Source organism: Lepisosteus oculatus, chromosome 21 (assembly GCF_040954835.1).
Source record: "Lepisosteus oculatus isolate fLepOcu1 chromosome 21, fLepOcu1.hap2, whole genome shotgun sequence".
Lineage (NCBI taxonomy): Eukaryota > Metazoa > Chordata > Actinopteri > Semionotiformes > Lepisosteidae > Lepisosteus > Lepisosteus oculatus.
In genome coordinates, this window is record NC_090716.1 from 6,765,959 (window position 1) to 6,777,382 (window position 11,424).

Genomic DNA, 11,424 nt, shown 5'->3' on the forward strand with positions numbered 1-11,424 from the left:
GCCCTAACCCTAACCTATGCAAAATGCCGAGCTAGGGTTAGGGTTAGGATTCCACATAACGTAGACAAATTTTGATAGCATGGCTGTGTTTTTGGGCAGGATTGGAAATGGGGAAAAGTAATGTTTTACTCCTATCTTTAGTTTTTTTTTCTTGCATATATGGGTGTATGCACTGCATTGACCAAAAGTAGCCCTAAAAGCAATAAATGGAAGGAAAACGAAAATATGATTCAGATTCTTGCATTTTGCATTTAATGCACAGGTATATTAAGCAATAAAGCCAAAATGTATGGGGTATTCCTGACTCTCAGCCTATTGTAAGCCATGAACCATGCTCACGGAGAATAAAATTCAGCATCAAATTTCAATAATGGAAAACTTGTCAAAAGTGGAAATTCACCATTGTTGATGCATTCTCCTTGCTTGTATGAGGTTGCTTAGTCATTTCAGACTAATATTTGATTCTTTAAAGTATATTTTCTACTGAATTGAGTGAAGGATTGTGTAAACTCTTTGATCAAAGCCCTAACCCTAACCTATGCAAAATGCCGAGCTAGGGTTAGGGTTAGGATTCCACATAACGTAGACAAATTTTGATAGCATGGCTGTGTTTTTGGGCAGGATTGGAATTGGGGAAAAGTAATATTTTACTCCTATCTTCACTTTTTTTTTCTTGCATATATTGGTGTATGCACTGCATTGACCGAAAGTAGCCCTAAAAGCAATAAATGGAAGGAAAATGAAAATATGATTCAGATTCTTTCATTTTGCATTTAATGCACAGGTATATTAAGCAATAAAGCCAAAATGTATGGGGTATTCCTGACTCTTAGCCTATTGTACGCCATGAACCATGCTCACGGAGAATAAAATTCAGCATCAAATTTCAATAATGGAAAACTTGTCAAAAGTAGAATTTTACCATTGTTGATGCATTCTCCTTGCTTGTATGAGGTTGCTTAGTCATTTCAGACTAATATTTGATTCTTTAAAGTATATTTTCTACTGAAATGAGTGAAGGATTGTGTAAACTCTTTGACCAAAGCCCTAACCCTAACCTTTGCAAAATGCCGAGCTAGGGTTAGGGTTAGGATTCCACATAACGTAGACAAATTTTGATAGCATGGCTGTGTTTTTGGGCAGGATTGGAATTGGGGAAAAGTAATGTTTCACTCCTATCTTTACTTTTTTTTTTCTTGCATATATGGGTGTATGCACTGCATTGACCAAAAGTACCCCTAAAAGCAATAAATGGAAGGAAAATGAAAATATGATTCAGATTCTTGCATTTTGCATTTAATGCACAGGTATATTAAGCAATAAAGCCAAAATGTATGGGGTATTCCTGACTCTTAGCCTATTGTAAGCCATGAACCATGCTCACGGAGAATAAAATTCAGCATCAAATTTCAATAATGGAAAACTTGTCAAAAGTAGAATTTTACCATTGTTGATGCATTCTCCTTGCTTGTATGAGGTTGCTCAGTCATTTCAGACTAATATTTGATTCTTTAAAGTATATTTTCTACTGAAATGAGTGAAGGATTGTGTAAACTCTTTGATCAAAGCCCTAACCCTAACCTATGCAAGATGCCGAGCTAGGGTTAGGGTTAGGATTCCACATAACGTAGACAAATTTTGATAGCATGGCTGTGTTTTTGGGCAGGATTGGAATTGGGGAAAAGTAATGTTTTACTCCTATCTTCACTTTTTTTTTCTTGCATATATTGGTGTATGCACTGCATTGACCGAAAGTAGCCCTAAAAGCAATAAATGGAAGGTAAACGAAAATATGATTCAGATTCTTGCATTTTGCACTTAATGCACAGGTATATTAAGCAATAAAGCCAAAATGTATGGGGTATTCCTGACTCTTAGCCTATTGTAAGCCATGAACCATGCTCACGGAGAATAAAATTCAGCATCAAATTTCAATAATGGAAAACTTGTCAAAAGTAGAATTTTACCATTGTTGATGCATTCTCCTTGCTTGTATGAGGTTGCTCAGTCATTACAGACTAATATTTGATTCTTTAAAGTATATTTTCTACTGAAATGAGTGAAGGATTGTGTAAACTCTTTGATCAAAGCCCTAACCCTAACCTATGCAAGATGCCGAGCTAGGGTTAGGGTTAGGATTCCACATAACGTAGACAAATTTTGATAGCATGGCTGTGTTTTTGGGCAGGATTGGAATTGGGGAAAAGTAATGTTTCACTCCTATCTTCACTTTTTTTTCCTTGCATTTATGGGTGTATGCACTGCATTGACCAAAAGTAGCCCTAAATGCAATAAATGGAAGGAAAATGAAAATATGATTCAGATTCTAGCATTTTGCATTTAATGCACAGGTATATTAAGCAATAAAGCCAAAATGTATGGGGTATTCCTGACTCTTAGCCTATTGTAAGCTATGAACCATGCTCACGGAGAATAAAATTCAGCATCAAATTTCAATAATGGAAAACTTTTCAAAAGTAGAATTTTACCATTGTTGATGCATTCTCCTTGCTTGTATGAGGTTGCTTAGTCATTTCAGACTAATATTTGATTCTTTAAAGTATATTTTCTACTGAAATGAGTGAAGGATTGTGTAAACTCTTTGATCAAAGCCTTAACCCTAACCTATGCAATATGCCGAGCTAGGGTTAGGGTTAGGATTCCACATAACGTAGAAAAAATTTTGATAGCATGGCTGTGTTTTTGGGCAGGATTGGAATTGGGGAAAAGTAATGTTTCACTCCTATCTTCACTTTTTTTTTCTTGCATATATGGGTGTATGCACTGCATTGACCAAAAGTAGCCCTAAAAGCAATAAATGGAAGGAAAACGAAAATATGATTCAGATTCTTGCATTTTACATTTAATGCACAGGTATATTAAGCAATAAAGCCAAAATGTGTGGGGTATTCCTGACTCTTAGCCTATTGTAAGCCATGAACCATGCTCACGGAGAATAAAATTCAGCATCAAATTTCAATAATGGAAAACTTGTCAAAAGTAGAATTTTACCATTGTTGATGCATTCTCCTTGCTTGTATGAGGTTGCTCAGTCAATTCAGACTAATATTTGATTCATTAAAGTATATTTTCTACTGAAATGAGTGAAGGATTGTGTAAACTCTTTGACCAAAGCCCTAACTCTAACCTATGCAAAATGCCGAGCTAGGGTTAGGGTTAGGATTCCACATAACGTAGACAAATTTTGATAGGATGGCTGTGTTTTTGGGCAGGATTGGAATTGGGGAAAAGTAATGTTTCACTCCTATCTTTACTTTTTTTTTCTTGCATATATGGGTGTATGCACTGCATTGACCAAAAGTAGCCCTAAAAGCAATAAATGGAAGGAAAATGAAAATATGATTCAGATTCTTGCATTTTGCATTTAATGCACAGGTATATTAAGCAATAAAGCCAAAATGTATGGGGTATTCCTGACTCTTAGCCTATTGTAAGCCATGAACCATGCTCACGGAGAATAAAATTCAGCATCAAATTTCAATAATGGAAAACTTGTCAAAAGTAGAATTGTACCATTGTTGATGCATTCTCCTTACTTGTATGAGGTTGCTTAGTCATTTCAGACTAATATTTGATTCTTTAAAGTATATTTTCTACTGAAATGAGTGAAGGATTGTGTAAACTCTTTGATCAAAGCCCTAACCCTAACCTATGCAAAATGCCGAGCTAGGGTTAGGGTTAGGATTCCACATAACGTAGACAAATTTTGATAGCATGGCTGTGTTTTTGGGCAGGATTGGAAATGGGGAAAAGTAATGTTTTACTCCTATCTTTAGTTTTTTTTTTCTTGCATATATGGGTGTATGCACTGCATTGACCAAAAGTAGCCCTAAAAGCAATAAATGGAAGGAAAACGAAAATATGATTCAGATTCTTGCATTTTGCATTTAATGCACAGGTATATTAAGCAATAAAGCCAAAATGTATGGGGTATTCCTGACTCTCAGCCTATTGTAAGCCATGAACCATGCTCACGGAGAATAAAATTCAGCATCAAATTTCAATAATGGAAAACTTGTCAAAAGTGGAAATTCACCATTGTTGATGCATTCTCCTTGCTTGTATGAGGTTGCTTAGTCATTTCAGACTAATATTTGATTCTTTAAAGTATATTTTCTACTGAATTGAGTGAAGGATTGTGTAAACTCTTTGATCAAAGCCCTAACCCTAACCTATGCAAAATGCCGAGCTAGGGTTAGGGTTAGGATTCCACATAACGTAGACAAATTTTGATAGCATGGCTGTGTTTTTGGGCAGGATTGGAATTGGGGAAAAGTAATATTTTACTCCTATCTTCACTTTTTTTTTCTTGCATATATTGGTGTATGCACTGCATTGACCGAAAGTAGCCCTTAAAGCAATAAATGGAAGGTAAACGAAAATATGATTCAGATTCTTGCATTTTGCACTTAATGCACAGGTATATTAAGCAATAAAGCCAAAATGTATGGGGTATTCCTGACTCTTAGCCTATTGTAAGCCATGAACCATGCTCACGGAGAATAAAATTCAGCATCAAATTTCAATAATGGAAAACTTGTCAAAAGTAGAATTTTACCATTGTTGATGCATTCTCCTTGCTTGTATGAGGTTGCTCAGTCATTACAGACTAATATTTGATTCTTTAAAGTATATTTTCTACTGAAATGAGTGAAGGATTGTGTAAACTCTTTGATCAAAGCCCTAACCCTAACCTATGCAAGATGCCGAGCTAGGGTTAGGGTTAGGATTCCACATAACGTAGACAAATTTTGATAGCATGGCTGTGTTTTTGGGCAGGATTGGAATTGGGGAAAAGTAATGTTTCACTCCTATCTTCACTTTTTTTTCCTTGCATTTATGGGTGTATGCACTGCATTGACCAAAAGTAGCCCTAAAAGCAATAAATGGAAGGAAAATGAAAATATGATTCAGATTCTTGCATTTTGCATTTAATGCACAGGTATATTAAGCAATAAAGCCAAAATGTATGGGGTATTCCTGACTCTTAGCCTATTGTAAGCCATGAACCATGCTCACGGAGAATAAAATTCAGCATCAAATTTCAATAATGGAAAACTTGTCAAAAGTAGAATTTTACCATTGTTGATGCATTCTCCTTGCTTGTATGAGGTTGCTCAGTCATTTCAGACTAATATTTGATTCTTTAAAGTATATTTTCTACTGAAATGAGTGAAGGATTGTGTAAACTCTTTGACCAAAGCCCTAACTATAACCTTTGCAAAATGCCGAGCTAGGGTTAGGGTTAGGATTCCACATAACGTAGACAAATTTTGATAGCATGGCTGTATTTTTGGGCAGGATTGGAAATGGGGAAAAGTAATGTTTTACTCCTATCTTTAGTTTTTTTTTCTTGCATATATGGGTGTATGCACTGCATTGACCAAAAGTAGCCCTAAAAGCAATAAATGGAAGGAAAACGAAAATATGATTCAGATTCTTGGCTTTTGCATTTAATGCACAGGTATATTAAGCAATAAAGCCAAAATGTATGGGGTATTCCTGACTCTTAGCCTATTGTACGCCATGAACCATGCTCACGGAGAATAAAATTCAGTATCAAATTTCAATAATGGAAAACTTGTCAAAAGTAGAATTTTACCATTGTTGATGCATTCTCCTTGCTTGTATGAGGTTGCTTAGTCATTTCAGACTAATATTTGATTCTTTAAAGTATATTTTCTACTGAAATGAGTGAAGGATTGTGTAAACTCTTTGACCAAAGCCCTAACCCTAACCTTTGCAAAATGCCGAGCTAGGGTTAGGGTTAGGATTCCACATAACGTAGACAAATTTTGATAGCATGGCTGTGTTTTTGGGCAGGATTGGAATTGGGGAAAAGTAATGTTTCACTCCTATCTTTACTTTTTTTTTTCTTGCATATATGGGTGTATGCACTGCATTGACCAAAAGTAGCCCTAAAAGCAATCAATGGAAGGAAAACGAAAATATGATTCAGATTCTTGCATTTTGCACTTAATGCACAGGTATATTAAGCAATAAAGCCAAAATGTATGGGGTATTTCTGACTCTTAGCCTATTGTAAGCCATGAACCATGCTCACGGAGAATAAAATTCAGCATCAAATTTCAATAATGGAAAACTTGTCAAAAGTAGAATTTTACCATTGTTGATGCATTCTCCTTGCTTGTATGAGGTTGCTTAGTCATTTCAGACTAATATTTGATTCTTTAAAGTATATTTTCTACTGAAATGAGTGAAGGATTGTGTAAACTCTTTGATCAAAGCCCTAACCCTAACCTATGCAAAATGCCGAGCTAGGGTTAGGGTTAGGATTCCACATAACGTAGACAAATTTTGATAGCATGGCTGTGTTTTTGGGCAGGATTGGAATTGGGGAAAAGTAATGTTTCACTCCTATCTTCACTTTTTTTTTCTTGCATATATGGGTGTATGCACTGCATTGACCAAAAGTAGCCCTAAAAGCAATAAATGGAAGGAAAACGAAAATATGATTCAGATTCTTGCATTTTGCATTTAATGCACAGGTATATTAAGCAATAAAGCCAAAATGTATGGGGTATTCCTGACTCTCAGCCTATTGTAAGCCATGAACCATGCTCACGGAGAATAAAATTCAGCATCAAATTTCAATAATGGAAAACTTGTCAAAAGTGGAAATTCACCATTGTTGATGCATTCTCCTTGCTTGTATGAGGTTGCTTAGTCATTTCAGACTAATATTTGATTCTTTAAAGTATATTTTCTACTGAATTGAGTGAAGGATTGTGTAAACTCTTTGATCAAAGCCCTAACCCTAACCTATGCAAAATGCCGAGCTAGGGTTAGGGTTAGGATTCCACATAACGTAGACAAATTTTGATAGCATGGCTGTGTTTTTGGGCAGGATTGGAATTGGGGAAAAGTAATATTTTACTCCTATCTTCACTTTTTTTTTCTTGCATATATTGGTGTATGCACTGCATTGACCGAAAGTAGCCCTAAAAGCAATAAATGGAAGGAAAATGAAAATATGATTCAGATTCTTTCATTTTGCATTTAATGCACAGGTATATTAAGCAATAAAGCCAAAATGTATGGGGTATTCCTGACTCTTAGCCTATTGTACGCCATGAACCATGCTCACGGAGAATAAAATTCAGCATCAAATTTCAATAATGGAAAACTTGTCAAAAGTAGAATTTTACCATTGTTGATGCATTCTCCTTGCTTGTATGAGGTTGCTTAGTCATTTCAGACTAATATTTGATTCTTTAAAGTATATTTTCTACTGAAATGAGTGAAGGATTGTGTAAACTCTTTGACCAAAGCCCTAACCCTAACCTTTGCAAAATGCCGAGCTAGGGTTAGGGTTAGGATTCCACATAACGTAGACAAATTTTGATAGCATGGCTGTGTTTTTGGGCAGGATTGGAATTGGGGAAAAGTAATGTTTCACTCCTATCTTTACTTTTTTTTTTCTTGCATATATGGGTGTATGCACTGCATTGACCAAAAGTACCCCTAAAAGCAATAAATGGAAGGAAAATGAAAATATGATTCAGATTCTTGCATTTTGCATTTAATGCACAGGTATATTAAGCAATAAAGCCAAAATGTATGGGGTATTCCTGACTCTTAGCCTATTGTAAGCCATGAACCATGCTCACGGAGAATAAAATTCAGCATCAAATTTCAATAATGGAAAACTTGTCAAAAGTAGAATTTTACCATTGTTGATGCATTCTCCTTGCTTGTATGAGGTTGCTCAGTCATTTCAGACTAATATTTGATTCTTTAAAGTATATTTTCTACTGAAATGAGTGAAGGATTGTGTAAACTCTTTGATCAAAGCCCTAACCCTAACCTATGCAAGATGCCGAGCTAGGGTTAGGGTTAGGATTCCACATAACGTAGACAAATTTTGATAGCATGGCTGTGTTTTTGAGCAGGATTGGAATTGGGGAAAAGTAATGTTTTACTCCTATCTTCACTTTTTTTTTCTTGCATATATTGGTGTATGCACTGCATTGACCGAAAGTAGCCCTTAAAGCAATAAATGGAAGGTAAACGAAAATATGATTCAGATTCTTGCATTTTGCACTTAATGCAGAGGTATATTAAGCAATAAAGCCAAAATGTATGGGGTATTCCTGACTCTTAGCCTATTGTAAGCCATGAACCATGCTCACGGAGAATAAAATTCAGCATCAAATTTCAATAATGGAAAACTTGTCAAAAGTAGAATTTTACCATTGTTGATGCATTCTCCTTGCTTGTATGAGGTTGCTCAGTCATTACAGACTAATATTTGATTCTTTAAAGTATATTTTCTACTGAAATGAGTGAAGGATTGTGTAAACTCTTTGATCAAAGCCCTAACCCTAACCTATGCAAGATGCCGAGCTAGGGTTAGGGTTAGGATTCCACATAACGTAGACAAATTTTGATAGCATGGCTGTGTTTTTGGGCAGGATTGGAATTGGGGAAAAGTAATGTTTTACTCCTATCTTCACTTTTTTTTTCTTGCATATATTGGTGTATGCACTGCATTGACCGAAAGTAGCCCTAAAAGCAATAAATGGAAGGTAAACGAAAATATGATTCAGATTCTTGCATTTTGCACTTAATGCACAGGTATATTAAGCAATAAAGCCAAAATGTATGGGGTATTCCTGACTCTTAGCCTATTGTAAGCCATGAACCATGCTCACGGAGAATAAAATTCAGCATCAAATTTCAATAATGGAAAACTTGTCAAAAGTAGAATTTTACCATTGTTGATGCATTCTCCTTGCTTGTATGAGGTTGCTCAGTCATTACAGACTAATATTTGATTCTTTAAAGTATATTTTCTACTGAAATGAGTGAAGGATTGTGTAAACTCTTTGATCAAAGCCCTCACCCTAACCTATGCAAGATGCCGAGCTAGGGTTAGGGTTAGGATTCCACATAACGTAGACAAATTTTGATAGCATGGCTGTGTTTTTGGGCAGGATTGGAATTGGGGAAAAGTAATGTTTCACTCCTATCTTCACTTTTTTTTCCTTGCATTTATGGGTGTATGCACTGCATTGACCAAAAGTAGCCCTAAATGCAATAAATGGAAGGAAAATGAAAATATGATTCAGATTCTAGCATTTTGCATTTAATGCACAGGTATATTAAGCAATAAAGCCAAAATGTATGGGGTATTCCTGACTCTTAGCCTATTGTAAGCTATGAACCATGCTCACGGAGAATAAAATTCAGCATCAAATTTCAATAATGGAAAACTTTTCAAAAGTAGAATTTTACCATTGTTGATGCATTCTCCTTGCTTGTATGAGGTTGCTTAGTCATTTCAGACTAATATTTGATTCTTTAAAGTATATTTTCTACTGAAATGAGTGAAGGATTGTGTAAACTCTTTGATCAAAGCCTTAACCCTAACCTATGCAATATGCCGAGCTAGGGTTAGGGTTAGGATTCCACATAACGTAGAAAAAATTTTGATAGCATGGCTGTGTTTTTGGGCAGGATTGGAATTGGGGAAAAGTAATGTTTCACTCCTATCTTCACTTTTTTTTTCTTGCATATATGGGTGTATGCACTGCATTGACCAAAAGTAGCCCTAAAAGCAATAAATGGAAGGAAAACGAAAATATGATTCAGATTCTTGCATTTTACATTTAATGCACAGGTATATTAAGCAATAAAGCCAAAATGTGTGGGGTATTCCTGACTCTTAGCCTATTGTAAGCCATGAACCATGCTCACGGAGAATAAAATTCAGCATCAAATTTCAATAATGGAAAACTTGTCAAAAGTAGAATTTTACCATTGTTGATGCATTCTCCTTGCTTGTATGAGGTTGCTCAGTCAATTCAGACTAATATTTGATTCATTAAAGTATATTTTCTACTGAAATGAGTGAAGGATTGTGTAAACTCTTTGACCAAAGCCCTAACTCTAACCTATGCAAAATGCCGAGCTAGGGTTAGGGTTAGGATTCCACATAACGTAGACAAATTTTGATAGGATGGCTGTGTTTTTGGGCAGGATTGGAATTGGGGAAAAGTAATGTTTCACTCCTATCTTTACTTTTTTTTTCTTGCATATATGGGTGTATGCACTGCATTGACCAAAAGTAGCCCTAAAAGCAATAAATGGAAGGAAAATGAAAATATGATTCAGATTCTTGCATTTTGCATTTAATGCACAGGTATATTAAGCAATAAAGCCAAAATGTATGGGGTATTCCTGACTCTTAGCCTATTGTAAGCCATGAACCATGCTCACGGAGAATAAAATTCAGCATCAAATTTCAATAATGGAAAACTTGTCAAAAGTAGAATTGTACCATTGTTGATGCATTCTCCTTACTTGTATGAGGTTGCTTAGTCATTTCAGACTAATATTTGATTCTTTAAAGTATATTTTCTACTGAATTGAGTGAAGGATTGTGTAAACTCTTTGATCAAAGCCCTAACCCTAACCTATGCAAAATGCCGAGCTAGGGTTAGGGTTAGGATTCCACATAACGTAGACAAATTTTGATAGCATGGCTGTGTTTTTGGGCAGGATTGGAATTGGGGAAAAGTAATATTTTACTCCTATCTTCACTTTTTTTTTCTTGCATATATTGGTGTATGCACTGCATTGACCGAAAGTAGCCCTTAAAGCAATAAATGGAAGGTAAACGAAAATATGATTCAGATTCTTGCATTTTGCACTTAATGCACAGGTATATTAAGCAATAAAGCCAAAATGTATGGGGTATTCCTGACTCTTAGCCTATTGTAAGCCATGAACCATGCTCACGGAGAATAAAATTCAGCATCAAATTTCAATAATGGAAAACTTGTCAAAAGTAGAATTTTACCATTGTTGATGCATTCTCCTTGCTTGTATGAGGTTGCTCAGTCATTACAGACTAATATTTGATTCTTTAAAGTATATTTTCTACTGAAATGAGTGAAGGATTGTGTAAACTCTTTGATCAAAGCCCTAACCCTAACCTATGCAAGATGCCGAGCTAGGGTTAGGGTTAGGATTCCACATAACGTAGACAAATTTTGATAGCATGGCTGTGTTTTTGGGCAGGATTGGAATTGGGGAAAAGTAATGTTTCACTCCTATCTTCACTTTTTTTTCCTTGCATTTATGGGTGTATGCACTGCATTGACCAAAAGTAGCCCTAAAAGCAATAAATGGAAGGAAAATGAAAATATGATTCAGATTCTTGGCTTTTGCATTTAATGCACAGGTATATTAAGCAATAAAGCCAAAATGTATGGGGTATTCCTGACTCTTAGCCTATTGTAAGCCATGAACCATGCTCACGGAGAATAAAATTCAGCATCAAATTTCAATAATGGAAAACTTGTCAAAAGTAGAATTTTACCATTGTTGATGCATTCTCCTTGCTTGTATGAGGTTGCTCAGTCATTTCAGACTAAT